The sequence below is a fragment of the Diabrotica virgifera genome, chromosome 10, assembly GCF_917563875.1.
Source record: "Diabrotica virgifera virgifera chromosome 10, PGI_DIABVI_V3a".
Taxonomy (NCBI): Eukaryota; Metazoa; Arthropoda; class Insecta; order Coleoptera; family Chrysomelidae; genus Diabrotica; species Diabrotica virgifera.
Genome location: NC_065452.1, coordinates 134,738,978 through 134,750,120, shown reverse-complemented (window position 1 = coordinate 134,750,120; position 11,143 = coordinate 134,738,978). Strand labels below are relative to the sequence as shown.

The window sequence follows — 11,143 nt, the reverse complement described above, 5'->3', positions numbered from 1 at the left end:
TAGAACCGCATTGGACAACAGAGACAGATTTGCCAGTGTAGTCGCTAATCTTCATTAATAGAGACAGCACATCAAGAAGAAGAAGATACAAATAAGGCAAGTTATGGGAAAATAATTTGATATGGAATACTTTGGTCTTTAAACAAACATTGAAACAGTAAAAATTGAATTAGAGCAAAAAGGCTATGCAGCCTCTCCGCACTTCGACTATAGAGATCTTTTGTGCATGCAAGCCTTTAGCAGTAGACGACCCTTTTATGAGCCTTTTCTTGCTTTTGTACTGGTGTGTTAGGCCAGTATAGTTGTAATTCATTGAGTTCCCAGGTCCGGAGTTCCTCTCTGATGTGGCTTTTAATAGTCCACAGAAGGGTTCTGTGCCTGGGAATGGGCAATTAGTCCTTTCTTGTACGAGGCTATCAGTTTCCTCATTTTCTGCAATTCCCTTGTGACCTGGCACCCACATCAAAGTTACTTTGTTGCATTCCGCCAGCTTCTTAAAGAATTGTTTACAGTCCCAAACCAACTTTGACTCACAAGTTAATAACTGTAGTGCCTTTAAGGCAGCTTTACTGTATAATAAAATAAAGACTTTTGCCCCACGAGTGTCTCGGTTGAGACATTCTTGGATACTAATGCCTATGGCATGTATTTCTGCCTGAAAGATAGTTGGAGCGTTTCCAGGACATTTGGATAGCCTGAAATTGAGCCAGTAACTCCCACTCCTACCCTTTTATCTATCTTAGATCCATCGGTATAACATACGAGTGAACCTTCTTCCAGTTTCGGTTCAACTGCTTCACCCCTTTGGTGGTTTTTTATGACCACTTCAAAGCGTGTTTTGAAGTCCAAATTTGACTGAAAGATTTTTTATTCTTCATACAAAATTCTTTTTATTTTTATTTCTTCTTCTTTTTGTCCTTTAATTCGTCCAATTTTGTACATAGGCTTCCCCCAGTTTCCTCCATTCGCTTCTGTTTAGTGATTTCTATTTCCAATGCGTTCCTCCTATCTTTTTAACGTCGTCTCCTCATCTCATCTGAGGTGGTACTCTTGCTCTCTTTCCTGTCCATGGTCCCCATTGTTGTATCGTGGTATTCCACCTATTGTCCGTTTTTCTGGCGTTATGATCTGCGAAGTGCGAAGCTCCATTTTAGCCTGGCTATATGTTGTCCTACGTCTTTGACTTTTGTTTTATTTCTTACCCAGTTGTTTTGCTTTTTGTCTGTTAATTTTACTCCTAACATTTCTCTCTCCATGGCTCTTTGTGTCTTCATTATTTTATCCATGTTTGCTTCGTTCAAGGTCCATGTTTGGCATGCGTTTGTGAGAATTGGGAGTATGCACTGGTTAAACGCTCTTGTTTTTAAGTATTGTTTTATTCTTTAAGACCCATTTTAATTTCCCAAATCCTGCCCAGACTAATCGGACCCTTATTTTTACCTCCGCTCTTTGGTTTTCCTTATTTATTTTTATTATCTGTCCCAAATATATTATACACACACCCAAACTTATATGGAATCACCATGTATTTCAAAACAATATTTATTTCTTTTGAATAAACTTGTCACTGTTGCGAAGAATGAAGGTTTTTATTGAAAATAAACATATCGATAAGACGATCAGATAGTACAGCTCGGTGCGGTATGGGTTATTTGCTTGAGTTGCAAATTGAATGAAAATAAATAAACTAACTTTTGCGTCCAAAATCGAAAATATGCCTCATGTAGGGTTATAGAACTTACGACGAGAAAATATTATTGGTCTTGTGGACCAAGTAATGTTCTCAGAGGGACATAGCTGTAGAGCCAGGCGTAACACAGGGCGTTGTGTCCAAAGCCTATGCTAAGTAACAGAAACTATGAAAACTCAAAAATAAAGCAAGGGAAAGTCGCCAAAAGGTAATAACGGCTGGCCACAATCGTTTAATTGTCCAATCAGCTGGAAGACACCCAACCATTTCTCACCAGCAGCTCCAAAGGCAGCTTTTGGAAGCTACAGGTATAACTGCTTCAGTTGAAACGATAAGAAGAAGACTTCGTGCCGAGAAGTATACAGCAGGAGACAGTTATGGGTTCCAGAGTTATCCAGGCAGTACAAAATTGATCGCCTAAATTGGTGTCTTCACCACCAAAACTGGAACATTGGGAATTGACAAAATGTGCTATTTTCAGAAAAAGTCAGGATTTGTGTAAAATCAGATGACCCACGAAATCGTGTACTTAGAGGTCGAGGAAGACAAGCAAGAACGAAAACTGTCAGATCTGTTCACCAATATAAAAGGGAAAGTGTAATGTCCTGGAGAGGAATTGTGATCCATAAAAAAAACTCAATTAATTTTCATCCAATCAACTTTAACTGCTCACAGGTATGTTTATAACCTGTAGTTAGGCTCTGGAGAGGTGTAACAGGAGACAAATTTAATCTGCATGCATGATAATGGACCTCCACATACCATTAGAGTGACTAGAGGCATAATTGAAGCAGAAGGTATCCATTGTTTGGAGTGGCCTGCTTGCCCACCCGAGCTTAACCCTATAGAGTATTTGTGGGATATGCTTAAAAGAAAAATTAGAGCTCGCCGAGAAAATCCACAAAACCTCGCACGGCTAGTATAAGCTGCTCTAGAAGAATGAAGCAACCTACCACAACAAAATGTTGATAATTTGATTAGGAGCGTGCTCACGCAAACTGAAGCTTGCATAAGGATTAGAGGTGATAACACTACCTACCAAAAAAACAAAAAAAAAATAAAAACAATTTAATCATTCTTCGTTTTACATTGAAATTTTTTATGCTATTGACTTTTAAAGAACTAGTTTCAATTTGTTTTTTAAATACTTTATTGTTTTATTTAATTGTTATGTATTTGTTACTAAACTGATTTAAAATAAATATTGTTTGACTTCGTGTGTTTGTTTTTTTAAATTCGCACGAAATAATAGACCTGTTATATACATTTTTCCCTCATTTCTGTGTAGAACCATGTAATGTTTTGCTGACAGGCCTATGAAGGGGATTAATATTGTTATCGCTGTTAATATTGTTATAGTTTATAGATTACATAGAATTTAATACGGAAATTGTAATAAATATATATTTTTGCCAATATTTTAAGAACAATAATGGTCATGATACATTGTTTTATGCATATTTTATAAAATAATGCATAGCTTTAGGCCAAGAGCTCATACATTTATGCATTGTTTTATTTGTTGATGCGCCGAACGCTGGTAATGACTGATACGGTTAGTTATAATTAAGACGAGAATGAGCTAGGGATATATACAAAATAATGAGTATTTAAATGACTAGAAATAGAACTCGTTCAAATGTCCACATCCCACAACCACCTCAAAAATTTTCTTCCTATTAGTCATAATGACAGGAGTAGACGCCGACTTTAGATTGCGCACATGGGTGGGGGTGGAATTTTTTCCGAACATATGAATAACAATTTTTTTAAAATATACGAATTGATAAAGAGTGGGGATCACTCGGGATGGCGGGGTATGCGTCACACACTAGATTAGATTGAAGAGTGCACCTGGGGCATCTTTAGTCAGTGCTTTAGAGGCCACGAAGCAATTTCTAGGATAGACGAACGACGCTCGCGACGACGCGCTGCGACGCACACGACAAAAAAATACACAATACGACACCACGCGCCATTTTGCCATTTTCTGTGTGTGCAGTGAAGTGAAGTGCTACTAAAATCTTCAAAATTCAACCCTTCTAAGAAGTAAGTGCGTGTTCACTTGTGCCTTAAGTGCAGTTCACTTGTGCTCTCGCGAAACTACCCCCTGGATACCAGCGGACTGAGGATGTCCTACTAAAACCACCGATCTGACGTATCTGGATTTTTACTTTTACCCTACAATTGACTTATAAAACTTCATGCAACATTTTTCCAAAGTAAGAACTAACATTTTGGCCATCAGTTAACCAATATTGAAATATTGTCTACAGCTGATGGACCTGCGTTCCGATGATTTATCATTTAGTAACATTTTTAAGTTGCATGAAAGGTTATAAAGTCCTTGCAAGTCTTAAGTCAAGAAAAAAATTATTTCAGTCGCAGTTTACTAGTTCTCATTTTTTTAGTAGTTTCAGTTTTCATTCAAAATATAACTGCTACGCTATTGTGTCATTTTTTAAATAATAATTTTAGTTTGAAAACTAAGAATTTCATTTAAGTCCTTGCAAGTCTTAAGTCAATAAAAAAAATTATTTCGGTCATGGTCTACTAGTTCTCATTTTTTAAATAGTTTCAGTTTTCATTTAAAATATAACTACTATGCTTTTGTGTCATTTTTTAAATAATAATTTTAGTTTGAAAGCTAAGTATGTATTTCATTTAAGTCCTTGCAAGTCTTGAGTCAATAAAAAAATGATTTCAGTCATGGTTTACTAGTCCTCATTTTTTAATCTTTTCAGTTTTCATTCAAAATAATACTGTTGTGCTTTTGTGTCACTTTTTAAATAAGAATTTTACTTTCAAAACTAAGTATTGCATTTTCTTTCAAATTATCGTGAAAATGATCAAATCTAAATTTAGAATTATACTCTGATCCAAATTTGTGGACATTTATTAGTAATAAAATCATTAAGCAGAGTGTTAAACTTGCTGGCAGTGACAATGGCGCTTGAAGTAAACTTGGGGAATTTTAATTTTGAAAACTGTGGAAATTTGATATGCAATTGATAATATAGACATGCGCATTTAAGCCTGTAGCATCAACTTGAACCAATCAACTGAACGGTTTTTGTAGGACATCCAGTACGTTCTAAAAGTGAACTGACGTATGTTACATTAACCTCTTTAGCGCTTTTGACGCGGTCAATGGATTTCGTATAACTCTACTAATAGTACGAAAAACAGTCCGATTAACTGCTATTGGTTTGATACTAACCATCACAAAGTGAACAACTGAGAGGTATTTCTGTTTTCCATTGTTTTAACCACAGCTCTATACAGGGTGTAACAGAAAGGTAGGTCATAAATTAAATCGCATATTCTGGGACCAAAAATAGTTCGATTGAACCTAACTTACCTTAGTACAAATGTACACATAAAAAAGTTACACCCCTTTGAAGTTACAAAATGAAAATCGATTTTTTCCAATACATATAACGAAAACTGTTAGAAATTTTATATAATGGACAAGTAGCTCTCTTATGGCAGAAACATCTTTAAAAAACACCCGTAAAATATTTATGAGGGTTTTGTTCCCTTAAATTGCCCCAAATGTTTGTGTACGTGCCAATTAAATTATTATTGTGGTACCATTAGTTAAAAACACAATAAACTTTTTTGTCTCTTAGTACTTTTTCGATAAGCCAGTTTTATCGAGATGCGGCTTCTTTTTTAATATGTTTACATAAAAATTTAGGATAAGTTAGGATCAATCGAACTATTTTTGGTCCCAGAATATGTGATTTAGTTTATGATTCCCGTTTTTGTTACACCCTTTATATTTAAAAAAGGCAAGCACTAAATAATTACATTCTGGCTTTTATTTTGAAATATATGCATCTTATTATTAGTAATATATCTTAAATTACAATAACATAACCCACAATTTCCATGTTTAGGTAAGAGTGGGTTTTAGCTGTCAAAATTATTGGACCACGTCCATATGAACAACATAATATGAACAACATAAATAAGTTTTTGAAATAATTTACAAATATTAAAGAAAAAAGCAAAAAGAGATTTACTCGATTTACTTAAGATTTAGCTTAGTAATCTTATTATTTTATATATAGGATGGTCTTATATTTCGGAGTTCAAGAAATGAAAATTTGTTTCTTACTATTTTATACAACGTCAAATATGTATATCACTACTATTAGGATCCCATTAAAAAAATCGAAGCTCCATATAACTAAACAAAAACCATTGTCATTTACCCATTATTTATTGTCAAAACGTTTTTAATATTTTTATTTGGAATAAGCCACAATTTTATTTTAAATTCAGTTTATTTGACGTTTCGATTGCCATTTTGGAAATGGTTCTCAAAATACAAAACATTAGTAATCATTTTTAATATGTACTAGTTTTTTTGAGACATTTTAAAATTCATTTTAGATTTAAAATTTAGATAACATGTTCAATTACATAAATTGGCAAATATGTATGCTTGAGATAATCAATTTTTATATAAAATATTTGTACATTATAATCGTATTTTTCCAAAATGTCACTTTTTGCTCAAATATATTGTCTTTTAAATATTTTTGACAACGTCAGATTCAAAATAACCTTACTTTATCATAAAGATAATATATTTTTAAATATATAAATAAACATTTTCATACATACTTTAAAGGAAAATACACTGAATATGACATTGAATATAAATATATACACATGCTTGTTATAACCTTTTTTGGATTATTCTTTTGCAGATTTTTTTTGTTTGGTAGAAGTCAACTTTAGCATGAGTCTATCCCTAAATCTTTGAGATATTTTTACCATCTGAAATAACTACAATTAGGTTTTTTTAAGAAGGTCCTAAGTTGAAATAATTTGTAGATAATTGGGTTCAAAAATTAAAAAAGTTCTAATATATTTTATAAAATACTGACACAACTCAAAAAAATACTATAACGCATTTTAAACATAACTTCAATTTCATTACGAGACTGACACAACTCAAAATAATGCATTATTCTTCACAGAAAGTATTGTATTAGCTTATTGGGTTGGAAATAATGACAATATTGTGCCAAATGTTGAATTAACTTTTAGAATAACTTCTTCCATCTGACGGCTATAGACATAAACTAACTTTATGATGTTATCACAAAAAAACATAGAGTATTTTAAATCTGCTCACTAACAGCCATTTTTTACTTTTTTTGAGATAGTACGATCTTCTTCCAAGGTCCCAGTATTTTTTTCTTTTAACTTTTAAAACTTTTATAATAAATATTATAAAATTTATAATAATATTAATTATACATTTACCCACTTAAAGAGGCCAAAAATAACTGTTTATAAAATCTTCAATACCTATCTTTTAAAAAGAAACAAAACTCATTTTGGTTTGACAAAACATGGCCACAATAGACCTCTGAGGTCAAGGAAGAGTGTTAAGCACCCACTGGTATTGAACCTGAACCTAACATTGGTAATTATTCACCTCTTTCTTTTTATTATCTTTTGTACCTCTCTCATATGGCGCTTCTACAGCTCAAGTGAGACCCCGCCCTCCTCCAGCATCCGCCTCCAAGAATCTCTGTCCATGGCTGCTCTCCTCCAGTTATTCACCCTCTATCTCTTTAACATCGGTTCTCAGTTCGTCTATCCACCTCCTCCTTTGTCTTCCTACTGGCCCACGTCCCATCATTATTCATTCTTATTATCTTCTGTATGGTGTCCTTTAACTGCAGTCAAATTTGGTTGAACAAATCAAACAAATAAATGAAAATATTTACTAAATGTTTTAACATTGGTAAATTATTTTCCTTCTTTGACTTGACTAAAACAAGACTACTACCAGAAGATTTATGACTAAGCAGTGCATAAATTCAGAAGTTAAAATGCAAGATGTATTTGTTTGCCCAAGAGTTAAAAAGGTCTGAACAAAAAGGTGTGAATTTTTATTTGAAAGCCATAACTCATTTTTACTGATTGTTTCAACCAGAAATAAATACTTTTATGGCTTGTTAGCACCTCGTGTAAAGGCCCTTTTATTACTTGTTAGCAACTGGATCACCTTACAGAAGGAATCCGGTGCTTTTTGACATTGTCAACATTATTTGGCCTGTTGAATGAATGAAAAAAAAAACAAGTGGTTATTATTTTAAATACTTCAAGTTTTTAATCATTTCATAATATGTTCGAATATAATTATTTCTTACGTTGAAAAACAAATACTGGTCACAGCTTAAATCAGCGAATTATATACTTTGTAGAGCAAACGGACGATAAATGAATAGACGTTGGGAATCTACAACTTGCATTCCAGAACACGTTAATTTATCTAAGTAAAACTCCAACGAATTTTATTCCTAGTGCTCAATTTGTGAGTAAACGAAGGTAAAAAAAAACAGTTTAAGATTTAGTTTCGATACAGATACCACCACCATTCGCTTATGCACGTTTCATCGTTTTGGACTCCTCAGAGCCACCCTTTCATGGAATAGTTTTGCTGTTCGTTCTGGCACAATTTGGCCTTTTCATCAAATAAAGAATATATTTGGAAAAACGTGATTTTTCTATTTGTTTATGTCTTGTTATTATTTTCTCTTCATTCACTCTTCCTCTATAATGCTATGTGCTCTCATATATGTCTCTTTTTGTATACTATTGTGGATTGTGGTTGATTTATCATCATTTTGTTTTAATAAGCAAAACGAAATCCAAAGAGCCTGGGATCTAAAAATTTCTTAGGATGAACAGAAAAAGAAAAACTTTAGTTAACAACTAGATGAGAAAAGGAAATAAAAAAATATGAAAAAAATACTTTTAAGAAACGCTTTTCTTTAGTTACGAGTGACTAAAATTAAACATATTATACAAAAATCAACTAAAAAGCAAAAAAATAAAAAAAATTGAAAAAATTTAACAGATTCTTTAAAGAAAAGCGTAGCGCGTCTTCATTGAATAAACGGTTTTCGCACCACGCTTTTCTTTAACGAATGTGTTAGATTTTTTCAATTTTTTTTATTTTTTACTTTTTAGTCTTACACTTTTCAAACATTAAAATATATCGTCATGTTTATTAAAATATGTATAAAAAATATGATGTACAAACATGAAAAGTAGTCGGAATCGGCAAAAAAATTGAAACATTTTGTTTATTTATGAAGCATAACGTAAACAATTAACGTAAACAGTGAAATTATGTATAGTTCATATAATTAGCTACAATCTGTAAAAGTTTCAAGTTTCTTCATTGTAAAAAACAAGAGAATTTAAGCATTTTCCGTTAAAATTGTTTTTTTTAAAACAATTAATAAACAAAAATTTTTTTTATTGACTATTCGTGTGTTGTTCCCGCGAATGCATATGTCTGCAAATTTTCATTAATTTGCATTGAAGAAAAGTCAGTCAAATTAACGTCTAAAGATTTGGTGCAAACTATTGAAGTAAAGAAAAGCGTTTAATAAAAAGGTAGCTATCAAAGAAATTATGATTGTTAGTTAAAAAAACAATTACCATCAAACATAACTCAGCAATCATCACACATTTAGTTCAAAGTTATCTAGTATCAATCTTACACTTCTCCAAGAAATTAACGCACCCTCTTAAAATTGGGACATTTTTGATGTCTCGAATTTCCTAAACCTGTTATCCTATTTGAGTGATTTTTTAAATGTGAGTTGAATATGTGACAGTTTAATATGTGAGTGAGTTAAATATCATTGTATACCGGGTGTAACAATCATACTGTGTTTTTCCCAAAGTTTAATTATAGCCTTAGGCTTTCTTAAATTCGCATTCGCTTATGTTCGATAATAAGATATATGTACTTTTATATTACAAATGATGTTTGCTATTTGGTCTTGATCATTCCAAATCTCAAGAGCTACTATTTCTATCTCTTGTAAGATTCTAGAAGATGGCAAACGCTGTCGTAGTCTTCTGCCAATTATGTCACACAAATGTTCGATCGGGTTAAGATCTGTACTATGCGATGGCCAATTTAAAGTCCGAAGATTTACCGAAGAGAATATTCAGTTACAGTTCTTGCAACGTGAGGTCTTGCATTATCGTACATTAACAAAACATTGTTACCAATACAAGGAGCCGATAGCATGGTAGTTAGGTACTTCGCTATGTAAGTTCAATGCTTGAACACACTCGTCGCGGGTCAAATTCCTTGTAGCGCGTTCCATTTCCACCAAACAACAATAAAAGTTACGAACATAATTGAAATTTTACATAATAAATCTACTAATTTTCACAACAAACCAGACACTTTTTGACTGTTACCAATTTGACATTTATCAAATTGTTAATTTCTCATTGCCTCAGAACTTTAGGCTTGTTTATTAAACTAAGCAGAAATTGAGGATATATTGATGAAAAACATGACTAGTTGTTAAAGTACCTAACTGTTTTATTATACAACATAAGCGAATGAATCGAAAAACAAAATGATAAGAAAACCTGAGGCTATAGTAGGGTTTTAATTTCAGTTTTTTGTAAACGCTACAATATTCCACAGGGTGTTGAGAACTTTGAGAAAAAAACACACTTTTATTGGTACACCCGGTATACAATGACAATTTACCTGTCTAGCATCAATGTTACTACAGCGATATTCTTAAGAAATAAGGCTACAACAGGTTTAGGAAATTCGAGACATCAAAAATGAGCAATTTTTAAGGTGGTGCGTTAATTTTTTGGAGAAGTGTGTTAATTCAGAATGTATTGATGACCTGCTGAAAATTTTAATGTTTGCAAAAGATCGCCTAACGTAAAATAGGTGATCTAATTTTGCGCGCATCATGTGCCAAGCGTTATGCACAGTGTCATTTTGGTGACAGTGGTACAGCAGTGACCTTATTTTTACCGAAACAAAATTAACTTCTGAAATTGTGGGAGGTTGAAAGCATGAGCGCCAACCTGTTTTTTATCTTTTGACAAAAATTGTGGGCGGTGAGAAATAGAGCGTCTTGAATTACTTGGTTTTATAGTGTTATAAAACTTCTAAATGACATGCCAATCTTTTATAACTTTATTTGATTTGTTGGATTTTTACGTAGATGAATAGGGATGTTCACAAAAAATTAAAAAGTCATTTCAAACATGTAAAACGATTAAGAAACACCCTAGGAATAATTGTCCAAAATTTCAACAAAATTGAAAAAGCCTTTCTATAAAAAATCTTTATTAGAAATCTAGCATTATTTTAAATTTCAAGAACGCTTCTCTATTGGCCTGACGTCACTAGTTGCATACCCCAAGCGCGCGCCATTCTCATAGTGTTACTGTTTACCTGTTTGACGTTTCTGGTCAATTTATTTTGTTCTCTTCTTGTTTTATCAGGGTTAAAGTGGAGTTTTATAGTGAATTTGTTTAGTTTAAAGTGGATAGACTGTTTGTAAGGACATGTTTTGGGTGGTACAAAAATAAACAAATAAAATGGAAGAAGGTTTTCAGAAAGCCGATTCGTATCAACTACCG

General features: G+C 32.6%; 1 protein-coding gene across 20 annotated transcripts in view; it reads left to right on the top strand.

Moving 5' to 3' along the window:
- The first annotated feature begins 3,525 nt into the window (after positions 1–3,525).
- LOC114342206 (twitchin) overlaps positions 3,526–11,143 on the top strand; it is a 159,817-nt gene continuing 152,199 nt past the window's right edge. For 17 of the 20 annotated variants that reach the window (XM_050663424.1, XM_050663425.1, XM_050663413.1 and 14 more), the window contains exon 1: positions 3,526–3,739. The gene's annotated coding sequence lies outside the window, so the exon portion shown is untranslated. Of the gene's footprint in view, positions 3,740–4,784; positions 4,935–11,143 lie in introns of those variants that run through there. The other 3 variants (XM_050663422.1, XM_050663421.1, XM_050663406.1) reach the window with 2 other exon arrangements.